We start from the raw sequence: 16,913 nt of genomic DNA on the forward strand, positions 1-16,913 counted from the left end.
TGATTCCTATGCCCTGAACTCTTGGAGCACACAGTTCTGCATAGCCTTGCATGGGAGAGGACAGGGCTTCCTGCGGGACCACAGGAGGCCAACGCTACGGAGCCCTAGGTTGTCTCTTTTGGCTCCCACAATAATAAACCAAGGAGACCAGGGCTAGGGACTAGGGCATCCTAGTCAACAGCCACCAAGGGTCAGAGTGGGTGGAGAAGGAAGCACAGAGTCCGATGTCCGACTCTAAGTGCAGGTCACCATCCTCTCTGCCCCATGGAGGCTGCATTTATGGACCAACCAGTCGTGGCTGGAAAATACTGAGGAAAAAGATTATATTTTTACTGAATACGTACAGATTTCTTTTTTTGTCATCTTCCCTTGCCTTGCCTTTCTTTTCTCCCTCCCTTTCCTTCTCATTATGTATTTATTATTATCATTACTACTATTATTATTTTGGATAGAGTCTTGCTATGTAGTCCTAGCTAGCCTGGAACTTATTACATATCCTAGGATAGATAAATAATCTACAACAATCCTCCTGACTTCCGAGTGCTGGGACTACAGGCATGTGTCCTGGTGCCTGGCTTTCCTTGTCATTTTCTCAACAGTACAACTTACCCTGCATTTGGTCTTCCACACCAACTAGACCTGATTTCAAGGATGTGGGAACATGTGTGACAGTTGTTTGTGAATACTATGTATGCTGGCTGCTGGCTAGGTTTTTATTTATTTATTTATTTTGGTCAACTTGATACAATCTAGAGTCATCTAGGAAGAGAGCCTTAGTTGATAAAATGTCCCCACCATGTTGTCCTTGAACTCAGAGATCTGACTGCCTCTGCCTCCCAGTATTTTCTTGATTGATGATTGATGTGGGAGGCCCAGCGCTCTATAGGCAGTGCTACTCCTGGGTACAAGGCTGTAGAAGAAGCAGGTTGAGGAAGCCACAGAGAGCAAGCCAATAAGCTTCGTTCTGCCATAGTCTCTGCTTTAGCTCCTGCCCCCAGGTTCCTGCCCTGACTTCCCCTCACATAGACTAAACAAACCGTTCCATTCTCTAAGCCGTTGGTCATGCTGTTTATCACAGTACCAGAGGGCAAACTAAGACACGGGCTTATACGAGAAACTTGAGCACCCATAGATTTTGGTGTCCCAGGGGTGCTGGAACTAACTAATCCCCTAGATCTTGAAGGTTAATTCTATCCCATGTTGTCATTTCCCCTTTATACTCTTTCTTTTATGATCAGGGTAAATACATACATACATACATATGTATATGCATATATACTTTTTTTCTTGGAACCATCTCCAGCTTTTCTTTTTTAAAAAAGGGTGAGTACCTCTGCCGTCCAGGCTGACCCAGGACACTTGATCCTCCTGTCTCTGACTCCTACCCTCTATCCCTGCAGTGTTGGAATTATAGATATGTCTTATCACACCTGGCTGTGACCAACCATCTTTTGAGGGCTCATGAGTTCCATTGACAAAGTAGATAGTTACTTAGTACACTTGGTACACAACATCCTCCTGCGAGATTCCAAACTTATGCACAGTAGACAAGATGGCACAAGGGACCTCACCCCTTGTAGCACCCCCCCAGGCCATCTTTAGCCACTGTGAGGGGTCTTTGTACTCATTCAGACCTTCCTGACAATGTTCTTGTGTTGGGCTGGGTGAGACGGCAGGCAGGAGGATGTACAGAGAGAACCCCATAGCTGTTGACCAGAGAGGGAGGCAGGCCTTTGACTCAGCCTTCTCCAGCAGTTCTGATCACAGCCCAATCTCCTCCTGCTCAGGATGGGAGATCACTCTAGGAAGTGCTTCAGATGGCTTTGGGCTCTCTTCACAGCCTGGACGTGCCAAAAGCGGTCTGGTCAGGTCAGCAGTAGCCCTGGGGCCACATGCAGCTAATATGAGGGTGGGGGTGGGCCACGGGTGGAGCACTAACCCTCTCTTACACAACTGAGGGGCACAATTACTTCCTAGAGTGAACTGATCTGCACAGCTGTGAAGACCCCTTGAAGTAGCTTTGTTTAGTCACATGACCTTTGCTTCATTTTATTCAAAGGACCCTTAGGGTAGCCTGAAGGCTTCATCACGTGGCTGGAAAGGGACATAGTTCAGCTTGTGACCCTGTGGGCGCCAGATGGGCCATACCTTCAGTCTTCCTGGTTCAACCTGCCCTGGAGGCCAGCCAAAGGTGACTCAGGAGCAGTCCAGCGATGGCCAGGGAATTTCAAGAAGGAAGAATCATCTTTGCTGCTTCCTTTTCCTGGGGTTGGGGTGGGAGGCCGGGCTGCGAGGGTCTCTCAGGGAGGGGTAGAAAAGCTAGAGAACTGGAGAAATGGAGTCCGCTCTAAAGACGGTCTCTCAGTAGGGCTACTGCAGAGCTCCCCATATGGAAGAGTCTGTATAGTACAGTGATGGGTGGGGTGCTAAACAGGGAAGCAAGTTTGTGGTTTGTGTTCTTTGGGGGTTCTTTTTGTTTTGTTTTGCGTTCTGGTCTTAGGGACAAGATACAAACTGAATGAAAATGTCAATTGAAGACTTTGGGACTATAAGATGTAAGTCAGTGATAAACCGTGTGTGGTGCATGTCTACAGCTTTAGAACTTGAACTCGGAGGCAGGAGGATCCAGGAGATCAAAGTCATCCTTGCCTGACCTGAGTTTGAGGTCATCCTGGGATTCATGAGATCCTAGCTCAAAACAAAATACCAGGAAATATCCATCTATTCATTCAGTGGAAGCCAAGAGAGTGAGCAAAAGAACACTATATATATATATACACATACATACATATATATATAAATTTGGGGGGGAATTCTTATTTATATGTATATATGTATGTCTGTGTGTATATTCAACAGGACACTGGTGAAGATCAGAGGACAACTTGATTGTCATCAGTTTTGTCTTTCCAGCATGTGGGCTGGGGGACTGAACTCAGGTCGGCAAGCTTGGTGCTAAATGCCTTTATCCACTAAGCTATCTTTCTGGCCCCCAAGTATTAAGATGTTTACAGATGAGAAAATTCCAAGTTAAAGCAGTTCACTCAAGATCCCACAGGTGGGAAATATGGAGCCAAACCACTGGGCTGGGTTTGTTCATGGCTTGGGTTCAAAAGGTCAATGACTCCCCCCCCCCCTCCATGGCCTGGGTGGCTTAGAACTACCTGTAACTACAGTTCCAAGGATGTGGTGCCCCCTCCTCGTCTCCATGGGCACCTGCATGAACGTGCCGCACATACAGACAAGCAGGTACACATCCACATACATATAACCTCAAACAAACAAAAGCCGCTCACCTGTATGGCAAGCTGCAGGTTGCTCTTGCTTACAAATCCATCTCACAGCAAGTAGAGTCAGGGAGGCTAGGGCTTTTGGTTTTGTCCCTCAGCTGGGACACAAAGTACCACCAACCGATAATATCAGCAAGGTGTGCACGCGTGCCACACTGAATGTGCCTTTTGCACATCTGTGGTTTCAGTCCTCTGTGTGTGGTCCCATCATAGCCTCCCTTCTTCCGCTTCCCACTCCCTTGTCACAGCAGTTGTTAGACATTTCCCATTTGTCTGAGAACCTCCTCTGACCCCTCAGTGTCTGCTGATGACTTTGCCGCAGACTCCTTCAAGAGGATGGAAGCCCTGGAGCAGAAACTTCCCTGTCACCCATGTTCTCTGTCTCATCATGACAAAGGCCCCCTCTTCAGGAGCATTTTTCCTTGTGCATCCAGCTGAGAATGTTGTTCCCTACATCACATGTCTAGGATCTGGTCTGTTGATATCAGAGCTTTCTGTGAGTGTTTGTTTGCCTCTGCTTGCCTCTCCGTTTGGAATTATGGTTCATGGCTCCATAGACTCGGCTTGTCATGGGTGTGTGTAGCCCGCTTGGGCCTTAGTATAGCAGTAAATGCTGTAATTTCTGTGGGTCGGTGCCGACAACCTCATCTCATCCTGACGATCCCCCACTCCGGCCCCAACTGATATCTTAAGAGCTGCTCATCGTCCTCAGGCTTCTCAGTCACCTAAACTAAGGTCTTAGGGCCTTCTTTGGCTTCATTTCCCCTTCTCCCCACCCATGCTTAGCCCTGAGTCTTTTATATGTGTTGGGGGTAGGAGGTTAGTGCTGGTACTGCAGATTGATTAATCATAGGGCTTTCCTCAAGGCAAGCACTTAACCACTGAACTACATCCCTGGTCCATTTATTTTTATCTTGAGACAGGGTCTCACTATTAGTCCAGACTGTCCTTGAACTCTCTCTGTGGTCCTTGCAGGCCTTGGCTTGGGATTCTCCTGTCTGTCACTCTTGAGTAGCTGGAGTTCCAGGCCTGAACTACCATGTCCGGCTCCAAGTTCTATTGACTTACTTGATCACCTCTGGATTCTGTCCCCAACTCTGATCGCCTGTCCTTGAGGCCACAATATGACCCATGGGACCACTGGCCAGAGCTACTTAATTTCTCCCATTAGGCCATCCCCTTCACAGGGAGAGCTGTGCAGAGAGCAGTTCCATTATTTCATCATTGACCCTGCTGATTATAGCATCTGTCCGTCCGTCCGTCCGTCCGTCCGTCCGTCCGTCCATCCATCCATCCATCCATCCATCCAACCATCCACCCACCCATTCTTCATCATGCACCCACCATTTGCTGAGTGGCAGTCCTGTGCAGCCCAGTGGGAGGGGCTGGGGCAGAGTAGCCAAAAGTACAATCTTTCCTTTCATATCAATTTTTAATCCCATAGAAGGGGACAGAAATAAACAACCCAAATTGCAGAAGCATTATGGGTACTTTTTTGTTCATTCACCATCAATTATTCATTGATTTCTCCCTATGTGCCAAGCACTGTAGGTGCTGGGATGTAGCTGCTAACAAGACATAGTCCCTGCCAGAGGGCCCACTTTCTGGTGGGGGGGGGGACCAGCAGTGGCTAAATATACAGTGGAGATGCTGTGTAGGGAAACGAAGCAAGGCCAGGGGCACATGTGTGTGGGTTTGCCCCTATGTAGATGGTGCTCTTAGGTGCTCCCTATGAAGATGTTTGCTGAACTGAGATGTGCAGATATTGGGGGAGCAGCCTGGTAGCTTAGGGAGCTGCTGATACCTTGTGCGGAGGCCCTGGGTTGGGAGCACATCTGTTAGGATGTGCAGAGGAGCGAAGGGAGAAGGTGGCATGTCTCAGAGCGCTGCACAGAACTCCATGACCACCTTCAGGTCTCTGCTCCCCTCCAAGGCCTGGGCCTTCTTCAGGAGGAATCAGCTACCTCTGAGCAAGTCATTCTAGTTCCTGCTTTGAGCAGGCACGCTCAGCATGGTGGCTTCCAGTTGGCAGTGCCACCTGTGGGAGCTCCCCGAGTCTTTCTAGAGTTTTAGTTCTTTCTCTCTTGGTCCATTGGGCACACAGTAGGTGGTTCGGTGCACATTCCAAGCAAGTGCTTTTGGAAAACAACTTGTTTTGTTACTAGACCCAACTAATAGATATGCAGACAGACGCACGGGCTCTTTTCCACACATCAGTTGGTTTTTTTTTTTAAGAATCTTAAAGTTCCAGTGTGAGCAACAGTGTCATGAAATTAATTTGTCACCAGTGCCAGCCTCAACTGACTCACAACCTGAGAGGGAGTTTCTGAAAGTGTGTTTCTCATCTATGTGCTAATTTCTCTTCCCTTCTCAGCCACCGTTTCTTCCTCTCAAGCTTGTAGGTGACAATCACCTTCGGGTCATTGGTACTTGTACCTCCTTCTGTCTCCACTGAGCAGATGGTTTCCATCTCTGGGACCAGGAGAGGGAACACACACACACACACACACACACACACACACATATACAAACATACATATATACATACACATGCACACACATAAACACATACACAGAAACATAAAGAAATACAGATACACTCAGAGCAATAGACACGCAGAAACACACACATATATTCACGCACACATACTTATACAAACATACACACACACACACATAGACACACACAAAGAAACATAAATACACAGAAACATGCAGAAACACACAGATACACTCAGCAATAGACACAGAAACACACATGACACATGCATATAGCTAAACACACACAGACAGAAATACATAGACACACAGGTTAACACAAACACTCATGCACAATGAATCGAATCATGTATCCTTAAATCTTGAAGGGGGTTACAAAATTTCCCCTTCTTGAGGCTGGAGAGATGGCTTAGTAGTCGAGAGCATGGGCTGCTCTTCCAAAGGACCTGGGTTCTATTCCCAGCAGCGATATGGTGACTCACAGCCATATGTAACTCCAGTTCCTGGGAGTCGGGGCACAGTCCAACATCATCTAACTTCCTCCGACACATAACACATACATGGTACACATACATAACACAGACAAAGCACTCACACATAAAAGAGAATAAACCAGTCTTGTATGGGTGATACTATTTTGAGAAGTCCTTATTAGCCCAACACATGTTGAAGCCAGCACCGTTCTAGGGCTGGACCTGTAGTGGCAAATAAAATGGGACATGGGGAGCGTCCTTGCCACCGTGGAGCTTGGTTTCAGCGCTGCCTTCAGAAGGGATTTTCAGTAAAGAAGTGAACTGCAGAGGAACTAACCAGAGCAGGAACGCCGAACAGGGAATGCTGAGGATAAGAACTGAAAACAACGTGACCAGGGAGGACCTCACTAAACCTGCCATTCTAGGGTCACCTGAAGCAGGGGATCCAGGCAGCTGGTTCTGGTGGGGTCCTGAGGGGGACGTGCAGCTGTTGTTTTGTGGGTGTGGCTGGGGCAGAGAGGGAGGGCCTTAGCAGCATCACCACTGTTGAGGGGAGACGAGGGGGAGGCCTGGGGGAGGCAGGGAGAGAGCAGAGAGAGCAGGCAGAGGATAGAGCTCAGCCCTGGGTGGCAATAGTAACGGGGAGTGGCTGGACTTTTGCATTTTGGGTCAGGTGGAAGGACTTGTGGAGGAACTGGATTGGGAGAGTGGCAAAAAATAGAGACATAAGAGACCCCACAGCCCTGGGGCTGAGCAGGCTGGAGATGTGAGGACAAGTGGGGAGCCAGTTGTGGGTGGGCTCTGCTCTGAAAGCTTGAAATTGGGGAGGTGTGGGATTTCACCTTAGGTGGAGATGTCTGGTGGGCAGGGGTGTTGCTGGAGTTCTCTGTTTTAGGGTTCCATCTGGGGAGACTGGAGTACTGAGTCAGGGGGTCTCACCTAGACTCTGGGCGAGTGAACTTCTCTAATGGCACAGCGAGCTAGTTAGGGACTGAGCCCCCATTCCTATTTTATTGTTGGGAGCTACAGACCCCTGTCCCCTTGATTTTCTTTGCCTACCTCAGACCCTTTGCCTGCCGGAGTGAACTGAGCAAAACAACTTGTTTACTTGTGCCTGCAGCTGCTCTGAGCACGAGACCCTGATGGCAGTGGAGTGGGTTCTAGTGAGGCCTGCAGCTGAAAGATCCCGAGAACTGGGGCGTGACTATTAGTTAAGGATCCATATATAACTTGCCCCTAAGCCCAATAAAGTTGGCATTCTTGGCACTCTTGTATCAAGGATGACCCATGTCCCCGTGTCTCTGTGTGTGTGCGTGTGTTTTTAAGTCTCCAGCCTAGTTCCCGGCTCACATACCGTCCCGTAGTGCGGGAGCTACATTTTATGTCTTAAGGCATTTTTTTACAATCATTCTGAGCACTGTTTGCCCTCACCAATGATGAATGCCATTCAGCTGTATGCTTAGTAGATGCTAATACTGTGCCAGGAGATGGAAGGGTAGCTCAGTAGTCCACCAGCAGCTGTATTGAAGTGGAGCATGCTCAGATCTGAGAGTCTATGGACAAAAGTGCTTAGCCTTTTCACTAGATTGATATTAAATTAATGGCTAATACAGTACAGTCTCTACATATAATGAAATAAGTTAAAACATTAAAAATCTTTTACTCATGACATTCTATTTTCATTATTGTGATATAATAGAAAATACGAAAAAGGTTGTGGGTTTTCCCTCCTACCAAGTGCAGACATTAGCAGTATATATCAAGCGTCTTCCTGTGGCCTAGCTTGCTTATGGGAGGTGGCTGTAATATTATCAAGATCAAATAAGTTTTCTGTCAGGAAAATGCTAGAATCATATACATCCATCCAAATTTACTTTGTTTTCAAAAGTGCTTGAATTAATATTGAGTACTGTCTTAGGGTTTCTGCTGCTGCAACAAGACACCATGACTGAAGAGCAAGCTGAGGAGGAAACGGTTTATACTTCCACACTGCTGTTCACCAGCAAAGAAGTCAGGACAGAAACTCAAACAGGGCAGGATCCTGGAGACAGGAGCCGATGCAGAGGCCATGGAGGGGTGCTGCTTACTGACTTGCTCCTCATAGTTTGTTCATTCTGCCAGTCCTATCCACAATGGGCTGGGCCCCTCCCCATCAATCACTAACTAAGAACATGCCTACAGCTGGATCTCACAGAGGCCTTTTCTTCAACTGAGTACCCTCCTCTCTGATGACTCTAGCTTGTGTCAAGTTGACACACAAAATCAGCCAGTACAAGTACATACAACACTAAGCAAATGAATTAAATAATCCAATTATTAATTCCTGAGAACACAAGTTTTTCAGAGGAGAAAATGAAATCATAGTATACTATATCTCTCAGCTCTGAAGATTTCGAGTTTATATAACCACAGCCATAGAAATAATAATCACTGAGGAAATAGACACAGAGGGGAAAGAGGAGAGGATGTGTGGGAGAGATAGATAGATGGATGGATCGACTGAGACAGATACAGAGACAGGCAGATTGTAGACAGGCAGGCAGAAAACCAGGGACTGGAGAGAAAGAGCGTATGTGTATGTGGTAGGGATAGCCAAATCTTTTTTTCCTTGATAGGAATGTAACAATTGAAGAGTCAAGAACTAGTGGTTAAAAACAGGTTGTGTAGACTGGTGTGTGCTAATAACACAGCGGTCAGTTAAAAACACTAACCTGCAGCAGGCCGCTGTTTTCATACAATAGTGCTTATAACACTCACCGGAGAGTGTTTATGAAAATAATGAAGGTTGGTGAAAAAGAAGGACAGCAAAGGCTGTTGAACCCCAACTGAAAGGGTGCCGGGGGGGGGCTGTCTGGCCCAGGACACTGTCAACTTTTCCCTATGTTTTGTCTCTGTGTCCTATGATGTGCAGAACTGGACTGGGCTGGGAAGGAGCTGGCATGTTTACTCTTGGCATCAGATATGTCTTTGAGGTTGAGATTCCTTAGTTTGGACAAGATCCTGAGCACTTCGGGGTTGTCTTGGAGGGCATCCGTCCTCCTATCTCTGAGTCTCGGAGGACTTGGGGTGACTCCCTTCTGGAGCTTCTCCGCTGCTCTGGGCTGTGCACCCATGGTCATGTGCCCTGGGTGCAGCATGCCCTCTCTCTCGTCACAGGTGTGTCTCTAGAGCAGAGAGACTGACAACGGCCTGTGGAGGGCACACGGGTGTGAAGCCACCCTGCTCAGTCCATCCCCTCTGGTCCCTGGGCAAGGGTAAGGTCCAGTGGGCTGACCAGGCACCAGACTGTACTAACAGATGGAAAAATGTGATTCTGTTAGGTTGGAGGGGATGGTGTGGGTATGGGTGTGGGAGGAAGCTGCGGAGAACTGTGATAGCCAAAGAGGGACCAAGGACTTTGAAAATCTGGGTAGACAGGCTGCTAGGTGGGCACTCAGCTCAGCTTTGGGGAAAACTCTCTCCCGGTTGGTTGTGAAAGGTGTTCCTTGCATGTGGGTCCCTATAGAATAAAAAGAAGATGGACAAAATGCTTCGAGAAATACTTCTTCATGATCAAAGGAGTCTCTGAGTAGGACCGCGGAGCTAGAATGGAGTCTGAAACTCTTTGCTTGGGTATAAGGCCAGGGGACTGTCACCTCTTGGAGGGAAGGATGGTACCCTAGCTATATACATCCCCACCCCCACCCAATCACCGGGCTGGTCCCTGGGTGCCTAGTCCTAGTTGTGGTTTGAACCAAAAGGGCCATTAAGAAGCAGGTTCATTCACCCTATGGAAGAGCATAGTTCAGGAGTTAGTCACCTGTTGAGAGCCCTTACCTGGGGAGGGCATGTGTGCGGCTAGAGCCAGTTTCCCCAGATCTTCCTTATTTCCGTGCCTTGCTGCGGCTTGAGGAATTTAGTTGGGTCACAGGGTGGCGAAGTGCACACCTGGCCTCGGTTGGGCACATTGCAGCTGTGTGGCTTTGCTCCCCCGACACAGCTCATCCTCGCCCCAAAGTCCCAAGGAGTAAATGAGACCTACACACGGAGCTCACTGCCCAGCTCCTTGGCTATATGCCAACCCTTCCTGGCAACCCTGAGGACTTGAGTTCCGGCCCGCTGGGTGCTTATAATCTAGGTGCTAGGGAGGTGGAGGCAGGTCGACCTTGGGGGTGGATGGCCAGTCAGTTCTGTTGAAGGGAGCAGGGGCCCCTTGTTCCATCTGCCCGGTTAGCTTAACCCCTGAAATAATCATACAAGGGAGGTAGAGGCAGGTTGATCTTGCAGGTGGACGGCCAGTCAGTTCAGCCTTACCGGTGAGCTCCAGGCTAATAAGAAACCCTGCCTCAGCACACACACACACACACACACACACACACACACACACACACACATGCACACTCACACATGCACACACACACACACACACACACTTACACACACATGCGCGCACACACACACACTCAAGGAGGGACACCAGAAGCAGTCCTCTGGTCTCCATACACACCTGTGAACATGCGCACCCACCCACAAGTTGCTGTTATTTGTCATGACCGTGGCAGGAGTGGCTCACAGACACTTGCAAAGGTCACCCCCGCTCCTCCCCACATCAAGGGCATGGGTCCCCAGCTGCCGATGGACTGACTACCTTATGACTTTGGCTTTTGTTTTTTTCTTGCTCTCAGGAAGACCAGATTGTTTTACACGAGAATCCTTTTCCTGCATTGCATCAGCCTCTGGTTGGCCATTTACGTGCGGTGGCCAAAGGTTCATGTGTTTTCTCTCTATATGTGGTGTGGAGGTGCTGCCTAACAATAGCTTAGCAAATAGTTATTCTAAGCTCTTCAAACAGAAACCCTGGGCGAAGGGCTCCTGTGCAAGGCGGCCTGCCTTCCCTGTTACCCCCTTCCGTGGCTGAGTCAGCAGCTCTTCCAGGGCCCTCCTCCAGGCCCTGGGTCTGTAAGGGCACTAATGGAATCTGCTGGAAGCGAATTAACTTGTGAAGAAAGGGCTAACAAATCACTTCAGCAGACGGTGTCGGCCCTGGCTTGACCAGAGCTTCCCCATTCGTTCATGAGTCTTCTCCCCACTTTGCATCCCTTTTCTGGGGAGCCCTGGGTGTAGTGGGGTCTCAGCCCTGAAGAGGCAGAGATATGACTGGCAAGGTGAGATGCCTGTGTAGCTCACTGCGGCCTCCTGTGTGGGAAGCCCATGCAGGCCTCATGTCTTGTTCGCACTGCTGGCTTTAGACTGGCCTAGTCCTTGGTCCTTAATCTGGGATGAGAAACCTTGATTGAGAAAATGTTTCCTCCAGACTGCCTGTAGGAAAGTCTGTGGGAGCATTTTCTTGATTAATGATTGATGTGGGAGGACCCAGTCCACTGAAAGGAGTGCCACCCTTGGGTAGTTGGTTTGGGGTGTATAAAAATCAAACTGGGCAAGCCATGGGGAGCAAGCCAGTCAGCAGCACCCCTCCTTGGCCTCCTCTTTACAATAAGTTTCTACCTCCATGTCCTTGTCCCTACTTCCCTTAATGATGGAGCGTGAACTGAGGGTTGTAAGATGAAACAAACCCTTTCTTCCCCCCAAGTAGCTTTTGGTCATTTTTTCTTTTTTTATCACAGCAAGAGAAATTCTTAGACAGTGACTCGTGCCAAATCAGAGCTGAGAAAAGGGGCCAGTAGATAGCTATGCTCTTAAGCCTAGGTATGGGGTGGGGTGGGGTGGGGTTGTCTTCCGCACTGTCCAGAGCAGCATCTCCTGCAAGGACCCCTGCTCCTGAAGGTCTAGACCCCCACATTCTTAGAAGGTAGTTTCCCTCCCTAGACCTGGGCAAACACCTCCCCCAGAGAGGAAATAGAGAATATTCTGGCTGGGGTAGGGTAAGCATCTTCTAGATTTGGTCAGAGAAGAAAAGAAGTTGTTCTACTTAGAGGAGAGGGTCTAGGATAGTGGTTCTCAACTTGTGGGTTGCAATCCTTTGGGGAAGGGATCAAAGGACCCTTTCATAGGGGTCACTATCAGATATTCTGTATATCATACATATACATGTATATATATATATATAATGATTCATAATAGCAAAATTACAGTTATGAAGCAGCAACCAAATCATTTTATGACTGGTATTATGGAATACTACTTTAGGCAAAGATGTGTGAAAAGTCTTTATGCCCCTATAAACCTCTCTGTTTGTGCAATAATCCAAATCAGACCAAATAAGACCGAATTGGAAAAAGCCCAGGTTTAATGGATACTAACACTCCTGGGCGGGCTTCCAGCCCCCCAGGGATGGAGATGGAAAGAAAGACCAGAAAGACTACCTGTTCATTCTCTGGGGGGCAGTTTAAATAGCCTGTGGGAGTGGTCTTGAGCCTCTCTGGGGAGGGGTCACCGTTTGGTGGACTTTCTCAGAGGTGGAGTTTGGACTGTGGCAACTCCGAGGGGAGGGGGCTTGGGTGGAACTTTCCACTCAAACATTCCAGACTCCTTGGATACATGGATGCCAGGGGCTGGGGTGGAGCCTTAACCCAAACATTCCAGATTCTTTGGGTATAAGGATGTTAGGGGCTGAGGGGATGTTTTCAGCCAAACAATGTGTTACATTTGTTCATGCTGAATTTATTTCATGATGTAAAGATGTGTTGTTTTGCCTGCCTAAGGCACCTGATTGGTTCAATAAAAAGCTGAATGGCCAATAGCTGGGTAGTAGAGGTGGGGCTGGCAGGCAGAGAAGATAAATAGAAGGAGGACCCTAGAATGGAGAGCAGAGCAGAGAGAAGAGAGCAAGGGAGAAAGAAAGGGAGACAGCTGTCATCTGTCAGCGTGCCAGACACAGAGTAGGACACACAGAATGAGAGAAAGGTAAAAAAAAGTCCCGAGTCCGCTCACCTTTAATCCCAGCACTCAGGAGGCAGAAGCAGGTGGATCTCTGTGAGTTTGAGGCCAGCCTGGTCTACAGAGTGAGTTCCAGGACAGGCTCCAAAGCTACACAAAGAAACTGTGTCTTGGGGGAAAAAGTCACAAGGCAAACCATAGATGAAGAGAAACAGCTTAAATTATAAGAGGGAGTCGGGCAAGCGTAAGATGAAGCTGAGCATTCATAAGTAAGAAGTCTCCATGTCATAATTTGGGAGCTGGTTGGTGGCCCCCAAGAAAGCCTCCTACAGGTGGTGGGTCACCACAACATGAGGAACTGCATTGAAGGGTCGCAGTGTTAGGGAGACTGAGAACCACTGGTCTGGAGAAAGATCCAGAGGGGCTAGAGGAGTCGTGATGCGTTCGTTGGTTCCCTGGGAAGAAGAGCTCTTCAGTAAAGGAATGAAGAAGGGGTGTGGCTGCCACTGAGTCTGGGAGGAGGACACCGTGGACTGGTCCTGCTGGAAGCCCTTGGACAAGATGAGCTCTAGAAAGGCAAGTGTAAGGTGACCCCACAGATGCTTGTTTCCTTTAAACCCACTTAGCTCTGGGCAGCGGTGCTCCATCTGGGCTCTAGAGTCTAAAATACTGACAGCTAAGGATAGGGAGTAGGATGTGGGATTCTTACTGATGCTTATGCCTGGAGTTATTAAAGGACTGCCGAGGGCTGGAGAGATGGCTCAGCGGTTAAGAGCATTGCCTGCTCTTCCAAAGGTCCTGAGTTCAATTCCCGGCAACCACATGGTGGCTCACAACCATCTGTAATGAGGTCTGGTGCCCTCTTCTGGCCTTCAGGCATACATGCAGAAAGAATATTGTATACATAATAAATAAATAAATAAAAAAATAAAGGACCGCTGAAATGTGGGTTCCCTAGCTAACATCCCCCTAGCGCTGCCCTGCCTCCTGTCCCAGTGACTCAGAGTGAGTCCCGTGGGAAAACAGTTTGCTGCCATCTCCACTCCCCACCTTGCCTTGGCTATTGGGTTTCTGAGATAGGCTTAGTTGCAAATTTCTCTATAAAATCAGTGGTAAGTCGTCTGTGTTAGTGCACACCTATAATCCCAGAATTTGAGAGATAGAGACAGAAGGATTAGGAATTTAAAGCCACCTTCAGCAGCGAAGCAAGTTCAAGGGGTTGGGGCACATTAAGTTTGTGGCTTTCCCGGAAGAAAACAAAAATCCAAGAATGGAAACCTCAGAGTACAGAGTAGGCTGAATCTGCAGAGAGCGCTAAGACCGGCGTGAGGAAGATGGAGTTCCGTGTTTCTCTACGGGCATGAACCTCTCACAACCCAGAAGTCTTTGCAGCACATCTTCCGGGCCATGCGTTTCAATGCTCTAAACAGATCAGGGCTGCAGGGGCAAATGGCCCGGCCTTGCCGCATCAGCGCGCTGGGCCTCAGTTTTGGTCTATAAAATGGGGCTGATGATAATGGGCTACTGTTTTCCTCGGGGTAGGGATGAAGTGGTACCTGGGAGATGACAGTGAGAGAAGGTAGGGAGTGGCCACTAACATTTCTGGTTGTTAAGTAAATCATGGCAAGTGGGCAAGAACCATATATGGGGTTTCACTGTGCTCATCCCCCAGGCCGAAGGGTAGAGACGGGATAGTCAGGAGCTAGCCACACTGGGCAAGGCCGGGATGGAGCTGGGGGAAGCTGAGCCCTAGGCCTCCCAGGTTGCTCTCTGCCACCCCTCCTGCCTGTTACGGTTTCCTATTCCATATCAAAGTCTCAATCGCTCTTTCAAGTCCTATGTAGTCTGGGCTCTGATCATCCGGGGACTGCACAGTTCTGATTAATAATAAAGGTGAGAGTTTTCTTAGCTTCTTCCCTTCATTTCTAAATCAGCCTTGGAGAGGAGAGGGCAAAAGTAGAATAAGAAGGACATTCGTGCCCTGAAAGGAATGCATTCTGGTTTGTTGCACAAATCTGCGCCGCTCCCGCCCCCGTGACTTCAAGGATTGTGATGGCAAATGCGAACAGTAACGGCCCAGGTTCAGGACCTCTGTGACTATCATTAAGTCAGGTTGAACTGGACGGTTTGATCCTGGAGCTTCCTACTGCCGGATACCAGGAGTGCAAGGGACACAGGGTGCACTAAGATCCCCAGTGGCAGGTTTGCTCTCAACTCTGTCTAGCTCAGAGGTTCTCAACCTGTGAGTCGCGACCCCTTAGGATTGCACAGCCCTTTTACAGGGTCGCTGAAGACTATCGGGAATCCCAGATATTTGTATTACATTCATAACAGTAGCAAAATTACAGTTATGAAGTAGCAATGAAAATATTTTTATGGTTGGGGTCACCACAAGGTGAGGTACTATATATTATTGGGTGGCAGTGTTAGGAACCTCTAGTCTAGCTGTATTCACGAGAAAAATGTGTCAAGTGTAGCCGTTGTAAACAATTTGGGCTTTCCCATCAGCCACTTTACTTCAGCTTAATTTTACTTCATTTCTCATTGATCGATCGCCTTACACCAGTGAGGACCTTGGGAGGTGAGCTTTCCATTTTCCAAGCCTCCAACCTAAATTTTTCTAAGGAAACATTTGGATGGCCAAAGAGGTTTGTAGCCTTTGAGAAAGCCCAACTTTGAAGGAAGAAAAAAAAAGAGATAGCTTTGATAATAAAGGGATATCATTCTGTGGGGTGTTTTTGTGACATCGTGTTTGGGTTTTCTGGGGAATGGGATCTGGAACCAACTGGTGGTGGGCAAGTAGGGAAGGCGGTATGATGTCTCAGTTTCTCCTGAAGGGGAGACAAGGCCGGGCATGTTGCTGGTCTTGCAGGTATGGATCAGATCTGACTGCACAGCGAACTACCAAATGCAGCTTTGGCCTTCACTTCCATCCAGTGTGCATCTCAGGGTGGCTTCCAGGGAAGCCGCCTAGGTGTTGACAGTATCAGGATGAAAGTTCGCGGTGTTTTGGGGGTGGGGGTGAAGGTGGGCAGGATCTCATGTATCCTAGGGTGGTCTCAAACTTGCTGTGTAGGAAAGGATTACCTTGATTCTTTTGCCTCAGCCTTCCAAGTGACATGCGTGTGCCACTGTGCCTGTCTCAAGAGTTTCTGCAGTTCATGTAGTCAGGAAGATGTTTACAAAATCTACCCTCATTCTTTGCATAGACTAGTGACACATGGCTGGGCATCGGTGGTCCTCGCCTTTAATCCCAGCACTCCGGTGGCAGAGGCCAGCGGATCTTTGTGAGTTAGCCTGGCCTACAGAGTTCCAGGGTAGCCAGAGCCACACAGATTAAACCCTGTCTCAGAACAACAAAGACAAACAAAAGAATAGGGACACGTGATCCCCTTTGGAAAAAAACAAATGATGTTAAAATATAGTTCTCGTTTTGTGACTTTTCAACACACAGAAAGCAGTGTTGTACAGGACAAAAGGGCATAAAGCAAGGGTCAAAGGGATTCCCGGGCTGGAGAGATAGCTTCACCAGTTAAGAGTGCATGCCGCTCCTGCACGGGATCTGAGCTCGGGTCCCAGCACCCACGTCGGGTGGCTCAGAACCACCTGTAACTCCAGCTTCCGGGAAATCTAACCCGTCTTCTGACTTCAGCGGACACCCTTGCACTCGTGCCCCGCCACTCCCGTGTATATACAATTAAAAAATAAAACCTTAAGAGATTTGCCCGATGCCCGTTCTGCTCTCCGTAGCTGTCCTCAGGTTTGTGTAGCCTCCCTTGCATGTTCTAGGCTGCCGTGAGCATGCATACAGGCCTGCAAGTCTGTACCAGAATAG

General features: G+C 48.5%; 1 protein-coding gene across 3 annotated transcripts in view; it reads left to right on the forward strand.

Annotated features, from left to right (window-relative positions):
- Positions 1 to 16,913, forward strand: part of Dpf3 (double PHD fingers 3) — a 275,295-nt gene that overhangs the window by 27,893 nt on the left and 230,489 nt on the right. The gene's annotated exons all lie outside the window — the stretch shown is intronic.

The sequence above is a fragment of the Microtus pennsylvanicus genome, chromosome 14 (genome assembly GCF_037038515.1).
Source record: "Microtus pennsylvanicus isolate mMicPen1 chromosome 14, mMicPen1.hap1, whole genome shotgun sequence".
In the NCBI taxonomy this organism is placed as follows: domain Eukaryota; kingdom Metazoa; phylum Chordata; class Mammalia; order Rodentia; family Cricetidae; genus Microtus; species Microtus pennsylvanicus.